Source organism: Budorcas taxicolor, chromosome X (assembly GCF_023091745.1).
Source record: "Budorcas taxicolor isolate Tak-1 chromosome X, Takin1.1, whole genome shotgun sequence".
NCBI lineage: Eukaryota > Metazoa > Chordata > Mammalia > Artiodactyla > Bovidae > Budorcas > Budorcas taxicolor.
In genome coordinates this window covers 131292569-131304833 of record NC_068935.1, presented here as the reverse complement: position 1 = coordinate 131304833, position 12265 = coordinate 131292569, and the positions used below count along the sequence as shown (strand labels likewise).

Below are 12265 nucleotides of genomic sequence, written 5' to 3'. Positions count from 1 at the left end.
AAATTAGTGTCCTATCCTCCTATAAAGTTGGAAATCATCATCATTCTGAATATTATTATGAACTGATGTATTTAAATATTTATGGGTTTCAGTCCATGGCAATTAGTATTATTCTTAGAGCTTATATTTGGCCAGTGGGAGCCTCATCAAGTTGATTTCTAAGTCGTCTGATGTGATCCTGGATGCTTTTGAGAGTGTCCTTGCTATCTGGTGTCAGAAGATGTTCCAGACTCTGTTGTGTCATGTCAGCCCTTTGATAGTGATGCTATTGTCCAGAAATGCCTGAAGCGCTCACCTGGGCCCCCAGTACCTGTGGCAGCCCCCATAGACACTTCCCAAACCAGAGCCAATATTGTGGCTGGACCAGCCTTTGTGGTTCTTATGATTATGAAATGTACCTTAGCACCAAGCCTCCGGGAACTTTGAAGAATGTGATTTATTATTCACAAATCTGGGAAGGTACCTGACATGTCCAAGGACCATACAGCCAGATCACCAGTAGAGAGAGGAGGGGGAGGGGGTGCAGACCTGGGGCTCTCCCTTTATTAGGGTCTGAAGGTAGGGACCTAGGGCTTCAAGGATTCACTCTTCAGTGGCAGATGGAAAGCATAAGAGTGGCAGTGAGGGAGTGTGAAGGGAGAAACGGGGTCACTCAAGGGGTCAGTTGTCTAGGCCACACAGGGCCTTTCTAAAAGGTGAACTGCATGGGTCGGGGTGGCCTGACTCCTTGTCTACTTGGTTTATCTACTTGTGTCATTCAATTGGCACTGTGTTTATTCGAGATGGCTGCCTTTTTTTTTTTTTTTTTTGGATTGGAGGATAATTGCTTTACAATGTTGTGTTGGTTTCTGCCATGAAAGTGAAAAGTGAAAGTGAAAGTCACTCAGTTGTGTCCAACTCTTTGTGACCCTATGGACTATACAGTCCATGGAATTCTCCAGGAATACTGGAGTGGGTAGCCGGTCCGTTCTCCAGAGGATTTTCCTAACCCAGGGATCAACCCGAGGGATCAGGTCTCCTGCCTGGGAGGCAGATTCTTTACCACTGAGCCACCTGGGAAGCCCCGGTTTCTGCCATAGATCAACATGAATCAGCCATAGATATACATACATGTGTCCCCTCCTTCTTGAACCTCCATCCCAGCCCTCTAGGTTGTCACAGAACACCAGGTTTGAGCCTCCCGTGCCATGCAGCAAATTCCCACTGTCTATCAATTTTACGTATGGTAATATATATGTTTCAGTGCTACTCTCTCATTTCTTCCCACGCTCTCCTTCCCCCATCATGCCCGTAAGTCCATTCTCTATGTCTGTGTCTCTATTCTTACCCTGCATATAGGTTTATCAATACCATTTTCTAGATACCATATATGTGGGTTAATATATGATGTTTGTTTTCCTCTTTCTGATTTACTTCACTCTGTATAACAGGCTCTGGATTCATCCCCCTCACTAGAACTGACTCAAATTTGTTCTTTTTTATGGCTGAGTAATATTCTGTTGTGTATATGTACCATGACTTCTTTATCCATTGAGATAGCTGTCTTTGAAATGGGTACCCTGACAATCAAGAGCCTTACATCAGGCAGTTATCGGACAGGTTCATCTTGTTTATTTCCTGGGCCAGACTTGGAGTCAGTAGTTTCTCCAGGAAGTCCTGGGGTTTTTTAATGAGAAATAATTGATCAGTCGAGTCTGGTCACTGGGGATATTCATTGCTACTGAGTCAGTCACTGTTTCTAGTCCATTTCAATGACTCAAGCCTGGGAGTAGGATGGGGTAATCCAAACATGTGCACACACACATAAAATCTCATGAGCTCATAATGATACTTCCAATTCAGATATACAAATACAGAACTTTGACTTTAGCATTTCTCCATTACATTTATAACTCCTTTGTTCCACACCAAGCATCCTGGTTTTCCAAGACATAGGACATAATGTAATTAGAACACCCCAAATGCAAGTTATAATCGTTTGCTTCATCTCATATTTTACATCAAATGACCTCAGAATAACAGTCCTCACATGCCCACCAATATGATTATTGAAACATTAAAAAAATCCCACAAATGCTGTCTCTATTTTCTCCCAGTTTAAAAAATAGCTGTGCTGTACCTTGTCAGAGCATGCAGGCTTTACATACGATACACTGTCACTCCGTCACATTAGGCCTCATTTGGTCGGCTTTGTCTAACATAGGAATCAGCAACTATGTGGCTGTTAGACACTAAAAATGTGGGACTAAAGAATGGAATTTCATTTTACTTTATTTTATTTTAATTAATTTTATTTTATTTTTTTTTTTCGTTAGCTTAAGTGGTTCTTTTTATTTTTATTTATTTATTTATTTATTTTTTTTTTTAAATTATTTTTTTTATTTTTTTTAATTTTAAAATCTTTAATTTTTAACTTGACCTTTTGCCTTTGAGCATGTGAAATATCACTAGTGAACCTGATGAACTAAATTTCTTCTTTTATTTTCATTTAAATTATAATTGTATGTGTAGCTAGTAGCTACCATATTGGACAGCACAGATCTAGAGAGAGAAAGAGATGAACGCATCTACAAGGGTATCAAAATAAAATAAAAACTATAAAGATAAATCAGTCCATCCCAAAGAACTCACAAGTGAGTTTGAGCTGGAGGGTAAGAAGGCTTGAATGAAGTGGTGCTCAATTCTCTGAAATAGTTGATGACCTGAGATGGCCAGAGCCTGCCCCCAAGTAGTCTGATTCAATTGGTCCAGTGGGAGTCAAGGGACTCTTCCAAACTTGGTGGAAACTTTTTAAAGGTCATTGAGATATTAAGTGCAGAAATATTGACAGGAGTGAAACAGAGAAAACAGAAAGGGAAAAACCACAGGACTCATTTCAGCAAAATGGAAATCTTTAGACGGTTGCTAAAAACTGGGGTGAATAGAAGAGACGGAGATGTGGTTAAAATAAAAGTTTTCCTACAGCACTCCCAAAGGTCGTGCAGGCCAAAGGCACACCCTCTTAGTCCGCCAACGTTAAATTACCTGACTCCAGTCTCTGGCTGGATGAGAACCACTGCTCTGGGGGCAGTTTCTCGAGCCTGAAGGAGCAGGCAGATCACCTGGGGCTTTGGCAAAATGCAAAGCCTGATTCAGTAAATCTGAGCCGAGACCTGAGATTCTGCTTTTCTTTTCTTTTTTCTTTTTTGGTCAGTGGAATGTAAATCGACACTTTGGGCTTACTAGAATATTCCAGCACAAGCCACCAAAATTAAAAATATCTATTTGCCTGACCCAGAATTCCCCCAAAGGTATTATTGCCTGAAAACTAGGTTCCCCTCTCGGTGGGTATCAAAAGGCACAACCGAGCCAAAGATCATGAGAAGGATTTACTAACTGCAGCAAGTAAGGAGAACACCAGGGACCTTTCCCAAAGCAGTGTCTCCCCAACAGCAAAACTGGGGCAATTTTAAGCCAAGGCTTCCTGTGTATTCATGAAGGGGCTTTGGGCAGTCAACAGAGTTCAAGCTTGATTGAAGTCATGAGGGTCACACAGGTCAACATTATCATACCTTAGATTCCAGTTGATCTGGTGGTTGAGTGCTTCAGGCTACTCTTTACTATTGAAGCAGAACTGGGGATCTTTGCAACTGATTTTTTAAAATTCTTTTTTAATTGAAGTACAGTTGAGAGTCCCTTGGACTACAAGGAGATCAAACCAGTCAATCATAAAGGAAATTAACCCTGAATATTCATTGGAAGGACTGATGTTGAAGCTGAATCTCCAATCCTTTGGCCACCTGATGCAAAGAGTTGACTCACTGGAGAAGACCCTGACGCTGGGAAGGATTGAGGCCGGGAGGAGAAGGGGGCAACAGAGGTTGAGGTGGTTGGATGACATCACTGACTCAATGGACTTGAGTTGGAACAAGCTCTGGGAGATGGTGAAGGACAGGGGAGCCTGGCGTCCTGCAGTCCATGGGGTTGCAAAGAGTCGGACACAACTGAGTGGCTGAACAACAATAGCAGTCGATCTACAGTGTGGCGTTAGTTTCAGGTGTGCGGAACAGTGATTCATGTATATTCTTTTTCACATTCTTCTCACTGACCAGTTAGTACACAGCGTTGAGTATAGTTTCCCAAGCTATACAGTAGGTTCTTGTTGGTTATCTATTTTATATATGTATACAAAATACATATATATATATATATATAAAATATATATATAGTAGTGTGCATATGTTAATACTAAACTTCTATTTTATCCCTTCTCCCCCCACCTCTTCCCTTTTGGTAATCATAAGTTTGTTTTCTATGTTTACTGGTCTATTTCTTCACCTGATCTTTGCTGTTGTTCCTTCTCTTGCCTTATGGCAGGCATTGTTTCTGCATTCTTTTTTTCCCTTAAAATCATTAACTGTTGAGACCTGTTCAAGGGCAAGCATTGTGGTCAGGCTTAGATCACAAAATGGCTTAGGCCAAATATGGCCCCTGTTATGTCAAGAAAGCCTTGCCTGCTTCATTCTCCAGGGAACCATTACAGTCTTTCTCTTGTGGGTATACACAGGTTTAAAAATGACAAACATATGCATAAGTCATTGCATTAGAGTTTGTACAACAACCTAAATGTCCATCAATAGGGAACTGTAAGTAAATGATGGTGCACCCATAGAATGCCATAGAAAACTATAGACTTCAAACGCAATAAGGCCATTCATGTGTACTAACAGGGAATAATTTGTAAATGATCTTGTTACATGGAAATAAGGAAGTAGAAACTATGTAAATTTTGACATTTTTATTGATACAGACCAGGCAAGAATTTGTAAGAATCTGGGAATAGTGGTTGCCTCCAAGGGGAGAATTGGGAGATGGGTATCAAATGAAAACCAGATCCAATAATTCAAGGCTTTATTCAGAAAGATTGTAGTGATGGGGTGCAAGAGGTGATTATAACAGGAAGAACACCTCAGCACAGATCTGCCAGCTCTCAAGGGTTAAACAGGAAGGGATCTTGCTCCATAGGGAAGGACCAGGTAAGGCAGGACTCGGGACAGTCCTCCAAGAATGCCTGCACCGGAAGCCTCGCCTGTCCTCAGGAGGGTTATCTATTGGTTCAAGCTGATGGGATTCCAGGGTCTCGGGAAAAGAGAGGAATTTCACCAAAGTCTGGCTGTCAAGCATTTTGTTCTGATGGATCATTGGGAACAACAGTTCAGCAAATCATTTTTAAGGCAAAAAAGCATTTCGAGCCTGTATCTGGCCTTGTAGTACATCACAAGGGTTTTATGCACGAATCTTATCTAAGTCCTGTGGGGAAAGGTGGTTCTTTGCTGTAAGCCTTTTCCTGGAACACAAAAGCATAGGGATATTTCTTAACTTTCTACCATTTTCCATGCACACAGGGCTCCAGTAGAGATCAATGCCCTTGTTGCAGAGAGAAGAAACAGGGTGTGTTTTTCATGGCATATGTACTTCGTACTTGTGAATTTTATCTGTCCAGAAATTAGAAGTTTATGGACTTCCCAATGGCACCCCACTCCAGGACTCTTGCTTGGAAAATCTCATGGACGGAGTAGCCTGGTAGGCTGCAGTCCATGGAGTCGCTAAGAGTCGGACACGATTGTGCGACTTCACTTTCACTTTTCACTTTCATGCATTGCAGAAGGAAATGGCAACCCACTCCAGTGTTCTTGCCTGGAGAATCCCAGGGGCGGGAGAGCCTGGTGGGCTGCCGTCTCTGGGGTCACACAGAGTCGGACACGACTGAAGTGATTTAGCAGCAGCAGCAGCAGCAGCATGGACTTCCCTGGTAGTCCAGTGGTCAGGACTGTTTGCTTCCACTGCAGTGGGCACAGGTTTGATTCCTGATCAGGGAAGTTCTACATGCCACGTGGTGTGGCAAAAAAAAAAAAAAAAAAAAAGAGAGAGAGAGAGAGAAGAATAAACAAATACAAAATTTAAAAATAATCTTTAAATAAGAGAAGACCAAAAATTCCAGCAACTTTTCTTGGGCAATGTTTCTTTTCTTTTTAAAAACTTTTTATTTTATACTGAAGTATAGCAGATGAACCGCGTGGTAGTTTCGGGTGAACAGTGAAGGCACTCAGCCATGTATATATACATGTGTTCATTCTCCTCTAAAATCCTGTCCCACCCAGGCTGCCACATGACTTTGAGCAGAGTTCCCTGTGCTCTACAGTAGGCCCTTCTTGGTTATCCATTTTAAATACAGCAGTGTATATGTGTCCATCCCAAACTCCCAGACTATCCCGTTTCCTCACTTTTCCCCCCTGGTTACCATAAGTTCATTCTCTAAGTCTGTGAGTCTGTTCCTATTTTGTAAATAACTTCATTTGTATAATTTCTTTTTAGATTCCACACATATGGGATATCATGCGATATTACTCCTTCTCTATCTGACTTAATTCACTCAGTATGACAATATCTAGGTGCATCCATGTTGCTACAAATGGCATTCTTTCATTCTTTGTTATGACTGGGAAATATTTCATTGTGTGTGTGTGTGTATCCACCTCGTCTTCTTTATCCATTCACCTGTCAGTGGACGTTTAGGTTGTTTCCATGTCCTGGCTATTGTAAACAGTGCTACAGTGAATACCAGGGTGCATGTATCTGTGGCCAGTGTTTGTTAGAACTTTGATGAAAGCACTGAGGTTAGAAACTTTCCATTATTTTGAGGGCTCGGCTCTGAGTTTTCCTGCTACACAGGGGAGGGGTGCTGTGTGGGTGAAGGTGGCACACTGCTGGGTGCAGAATCCACCCCCTCTCTCTGCGTTTGATTGGACAGATAGGCATTCTACTCCCCGCGAATGTGCCGAGTTTGCTTTTCTTATCTCCACTTCAACACAAGAACAAATCATGAAAGAGGAGACGAACTGCAGCCCAAGTATATGAGAATAGAGCATTCCTGGCCCTCTGTTGAAAGGGATTTGCTGAAGCCCTGTGGTTGTCACATGGAGCCCTTGTGAAGCTGACTGAAGACAATTTGGCAGAGTTGGAGGATTTTCTCTCCCCACTGGGGACTAATCTTTTGAACTCTTCGTTTTTGACCTCAGCCAGAAGTCTGGCCATGCCCTCACCAGTGTGTCAGTGTTCCAGCCGACAGGCGCATAGGCAGCATTTGCACTCCTAAAGATGCTGGTCTCGCCAGGACCCAGGTCGTGTAGAGCGTTTGTTCACTTGATCTACCTCTTCTGAGCACCAGAAACTCGATATCAGTCACCAGTTAAAGCTCACCAGCCCAGTTGTCTTAACAGTACTTTAAAAGTTTCTTTTACTAAAGATATCATAATAGCTGAATAAATAAACCTACTCAATCCTTCCGTAAAGTTTAAATCATCTCTGCTGCTGCTAAGTTGCTTCAGTCATGTCCGACTCTGTGCGACCCCAGAGACGGCAGCCCACCAGGCTCCCCCATGCCTGGGATTTTCCAGGCAAGAGTACTGGAGTCGGGTGCCATTGCCTTCTCCTAAATCATCTCTAGATTACTTACAATACTAACACAATGGAAAATGCTGTGGAAATAGTTGCCGGACTGGCAAATTCAAGTTTTGCTTCTTGGAACTTTCAGGAATTTTTTTGTCTGAGTGTTTTTGACCCATTATTGGTTGAATCCATGGATTTGGACCCTGTGGATGCAGAGGGCTGATTGTAGTGGGCTTGAGCAGATAGGGATTGATCAGAACAAGGCTGGAGACGGACTAGTACGTATGCGTGCTCACTTGCTTCAGTTGTGTCCGACTCATGTGACTCCATGGACCATAGCCCTCCAGGCTCCTCTGTCCATGGGATTTCCCAGGCAGGAATACTGGAGTGGGTTGCCATGCCCTCCTCCAGGGGATCCTCTCCACCCAGGGGTCCAACCTGCAGGAGATGGACTAGTTGTGACATCAACTCCCGAGTCAGCTTTTGATGGGAATGTTGATTCTGACACAGAAGGGCCTGAGAATGTCATAAGCACGGGCCTTGCTGACCTCTACCTGCAGGAGCCTAGTTAACTAAGGCCCCAGCGGCTGTGCTCTGAACACCATCTCAGCATCTGTGTTGAGGCCATGCCTCCTGGGCGGGGCTCCCTGCCAGTGGCCAAGTGTGACAGGACCCTGAGGCAGCCTGTTAAGGGAGACACACTTTCCTCTGTCGGTGGACTTGGGCTCCAAGACACCCGAGCAGCTTGGGTGACCCTTTCTTAGTCTGCACGGGAGTCTAGGCTGCTTCCACCAGCCTGCCCTCCTGATCCCCTTCATCCTCCATCAAGGACCGAAGTGGCTCCAGTCTTCCCCAGCGTCCTTCTCAATTTCTCCCACAGGCGTTTGCCCTCATAAAATCCTCACATGTTTAAGCCCATCACGAATGCTTCCACAGAGGACCTACACTAACACAGGGCCCCACCCAGATTCTTGGGTCTGTTTGTGGGCCTTGGGCCCCATGTTCCCACCCTGGGGGTTGTTTTGTGCCAGCCTCACCTGTATGCTTTCTTTTATTTAAATGCTCTGTCTCAATTATAAGGGCCCCTGGTGGCCCAGACAGCGGTAAACAATCCACCTGCCATGCAGGAAACCTGGGTTTGATCCCTGGGTTGGGAAGATCCCCTGGAGAAGGGCATGGCAACCCCCTCCAGTATTCTTGCCTGGAGAATCCCCATGGACAGAGCAGCCTGGTGGGCTTCAGTCCACGGGGTCACAAAGAATCAGACACGACTGATAACAAGTCTTAGTCTGTGATTTCTTTTCAGAGAGCGTACATCCTTTATTGGTTGTGTGTTTAAGATTTAGATTCTGCTGTCCCTAACTGTTAGGGCGCAGATTTGAGAAATTCTAGCACATTACGTCTCAACTTTGATACAGGCTGGAAAACACTGGCTGCCATTGCCCAGTGACTTAGCAGGTCTTTTGTTTGTCTCAGGACATTCTGGGCTTTGCCTTTCTAAGTTGGACTGAAGCTGTTGAAGTGGGTTAAAATGGTAGGAATTTTTGGTGCACGTGAGAGCAAATTACAGATTGAAAATGACCCCCAAAGTATGTACAGGCATGAAAGTACCTCAGAGAGAATGTAACTATCCGTAACATGACAATGTTCTTCCCACTGAAAAGGTGAAATATCCCTATGCCTTTAAAAGCTGTTGGCATTTGAGAGGGGGAGAGGCTGCTGACAGAGAGGTACAGCATTTCTAAACTAACATATGGAAAGCATTATTGACCAAGAAGTGAAAGAGTCCTGAATTACATCCAGGAGATCTCCCTGGTTATAATTATAAACACAAAATCATCGATGTATAAATGAAGCAATACAAAGCCCTCAGCTCTTGGCCAGAGGTCAGCAAAGATTTTTTTTTCCATTCCAAAGCCAATGATTTATATTTATAACATTTCCAAGTTGAAACTAGCATTCTCATTACATTTATTTATAAAAATGATAAATCGGCCATTTCCTGATGAATGAGCAGATTTCCTAGTTTCATGGAAAATAAAGTACAAAAGAGGGAAAATGTCACTGAGCAAAGACCTATGTTCCTTTTCTTTCTGGACTGATAACTCAAAGGGACATGAACAATGGGCATGGGGCACACATTTCTGGGCTCCTCAGGGTAGAGTTTCAAGTGTGGCAAAGTGCACTAAACCGCTGCGTTTAACTTTCTGAATGGAGGCCGAGCCAGCCCTGTGAGGAGAGGAGCAGCGACACGGTCTGGAATAATAATACCAGACCTTGGAACACGTGAGGCAGTGCCTAGGAGGTTGCCAGCCTGTGACACCGTGATAGGAACTGCCGCTGTCAGACATGAAGGGATAGCAGAGGTCAATCAGCCACTTTCTGGGTTGCTAGCTCAGTTTAGGGTTGGTCCTTGTAAAGTGAGTTGCCTTTCCAAATCTATAGCTTTTCATCGTTATCAGTGCTCCTTTTGTACTTCTCCAGCTTCCACAATCCCTTCTCTCTCTCAGTTCTTCATTCTCTTCTGGAATTCTCCATTCCCTCTGCCAATTTCCTATAGATCCTACGATTCTTGATCTCTCCATGATTCTTTTTGCTCTTTAATAATTCTCTTTTCCCCCATTTCCTACTCACTCCCGCATCACTACTTCTCCGGTAATTCCTCGTTCTCTGGCCCAGTTCCAGGCAGCCCCTACGATTCCCTATTTTTCCTCAATTCCACAAAGCCCTCTCTCTCACTCATCACTGTTCCCCTACAATCCCCAGTGGCCCCATAATCCCCATCACTCCCACAATTCTGTGTACCCTCCACTAATCCCCACGGCCCCCACAATCCCCCACTTGCTCCCACAACTCCATGCAACCTCTCCACATAAGTTTCTCCCACAATGCCATCTAGCCACCACAATCCCTTACTCGTGCCCTCAAATCCTCATTGTCTCCACAAGTCACTGTTTCTCCCCAAATTTCTCATTCTCTCCCACAATTCCATCTTTTCTCTCCCATTTTTTCCTGCCAGGCAGTTCTCCATTCTCTTTCCCAGTTATCTATTCTCTAGCAATTCTTCATTCTTTCTCACAATTCCCAGCTCTCACAAGTCCCTATTTTTTCCACAGTTCCATACAGCTCCTTCAGTCTCCATTCACTTCCACAGTTCCACATCTCATCTATAACCCTCTATCCCACAATCCTCCCTGTTCTCTTGGGATTTTCCCATTCTCCCACACAGTTCTCCATTTTTCTCTCAGAATTCTGTTTCCTCTTAATATTCTCCATTTACTCTCACACTTCTGTTTCTCTGTGTTGGTTCTCCATCCTCGTTTAAAATTCTGTTTTCTCCCACGGCTCTCACAATTTTCCATTCTTTCCCACAATTCCTTATTACTCCCACAATTCCGTGTTTTCTCCCACAACTGTTTATTATACAACTTGACACAGAATTTGGTAATTGTGTCTTAAACTGTGTATTTCTCCTACCTATGAGTTTTCTGAAGTGAGAAAATGTATGTTATTAGTTGTGTAACCCCTGTGTCTGTGCTGGTCACAGTGCATCCTGGACACAGGCACCAGTGCACACACTGCTTTATGAGATGAGCCTGTGCTAGAATGGAGCACAATTTCTTTCATCAATGAAATCTTACTATGGAAAAAAGTCATCCTGATAATCAGTGTGCTGAGTGGCATATCAGATGTACATTTTGGTATAAGCTTTGTGTCTCAGCTTAGACCAGTAACTCACACTTCTTGCACTGGCAATCGGCTAGCACTGCCCTCTACCACTTATAGTCTAGATCCTGTGGTGTGAAGGAGCAGTCACTGAAGCAGTAAGGGGCAGTAAAGGGATAAAGGAATTGCTCTTGAAAAGCCTCATTCATTCACCTGTACTTATGGAGCATCTGTGACCTGCCAAGTTCTGTGTTAAGTGCTAGGAATACAGAAGTGAACACGCTGAACAGAGTCCCCGCATGAGGGCCAGTCCTCTTTACCAGGGCCCAGGGTCCCTATCTCGTTGCTGAAAACTGTGTCTGCACTGACCACGGCCACCTTCTGGTGCTCAATACCGAAGCCGGGGCGTCCACTGTGGGCCTGGACACATGAAAGTCTCCCGCTGGCAAAGTCAAGGAGCCTGTGAAGGAGGCCATTGGTGCAGGAAACCACCACATTGACTGTGCCTGTGTCTTATCAGAAGAATAAGATGGCAGAAGCCATCTGAGAGAAGGTTGTGAAGCACGGGGACCTCTTTATCATGAATAAGTTATAGTCCATCTTCTTTGAGAGAAGCTGGTAAAGGAAACCTGTCAGAAGATCCTTAAGAACTGAAAACTGGACCATCTGGACATTTATCTTAATGGCTGGGATTCCAGCCTGGGGAAGACTTTTCCCCAAACACAAGAAAGGTGATGTCCTCACCAGTAAAATAGCATTCTTGGAAGCCTGAGAGACCATGGTGGGGCTGGTGGGTGAGGGGGTTGGTGAAAGCCATTGGAATCTCTAACTTTAGCAACTTCCAGATCAAAGGACTCTTTGCTGCTGCTGCTGCTAAGTCGCTTCAGTAGTGTCCAAGTCTGTGCGCCCTCAGAGACAGCAGCCTACCAGGCTCCTCTGTCCATGGGATTCTCCAGGCAAGAACACTGGACTGGGTTGCCATTTCCTTCTCCAATGCATGAAAGTGAAAAGTGAAAGTGAAAGTGAAGTCGTGTCCAACTCTTAGCGACCCCATGGACTGCAGCCTACCAGGCTCCTCCGTCCATGGGATTTTCCAGGCAAGAGTACTGGAGTGGGTTGCCATTGCCTTCTCTGGAAAGGACTCTTTATTTAACTTAAAAAAAAAAATCTT

At 44.1% G+C, this 12265-nt stretch overlaps 1 pseudogene; it reads left to right on the top strand.

Annotated features, from left to right (window-relative positions):
* The window catches only part of LOC128069670 (aldose reductase-related protein 2-like), an 83560-nt pseudogene extending 71576 nt beyond the window's left edge, over nt 1-11984 (top strand).
* The last annotated feature ends 281 nt before the right edge of the window (nt 11985-12265 follow it).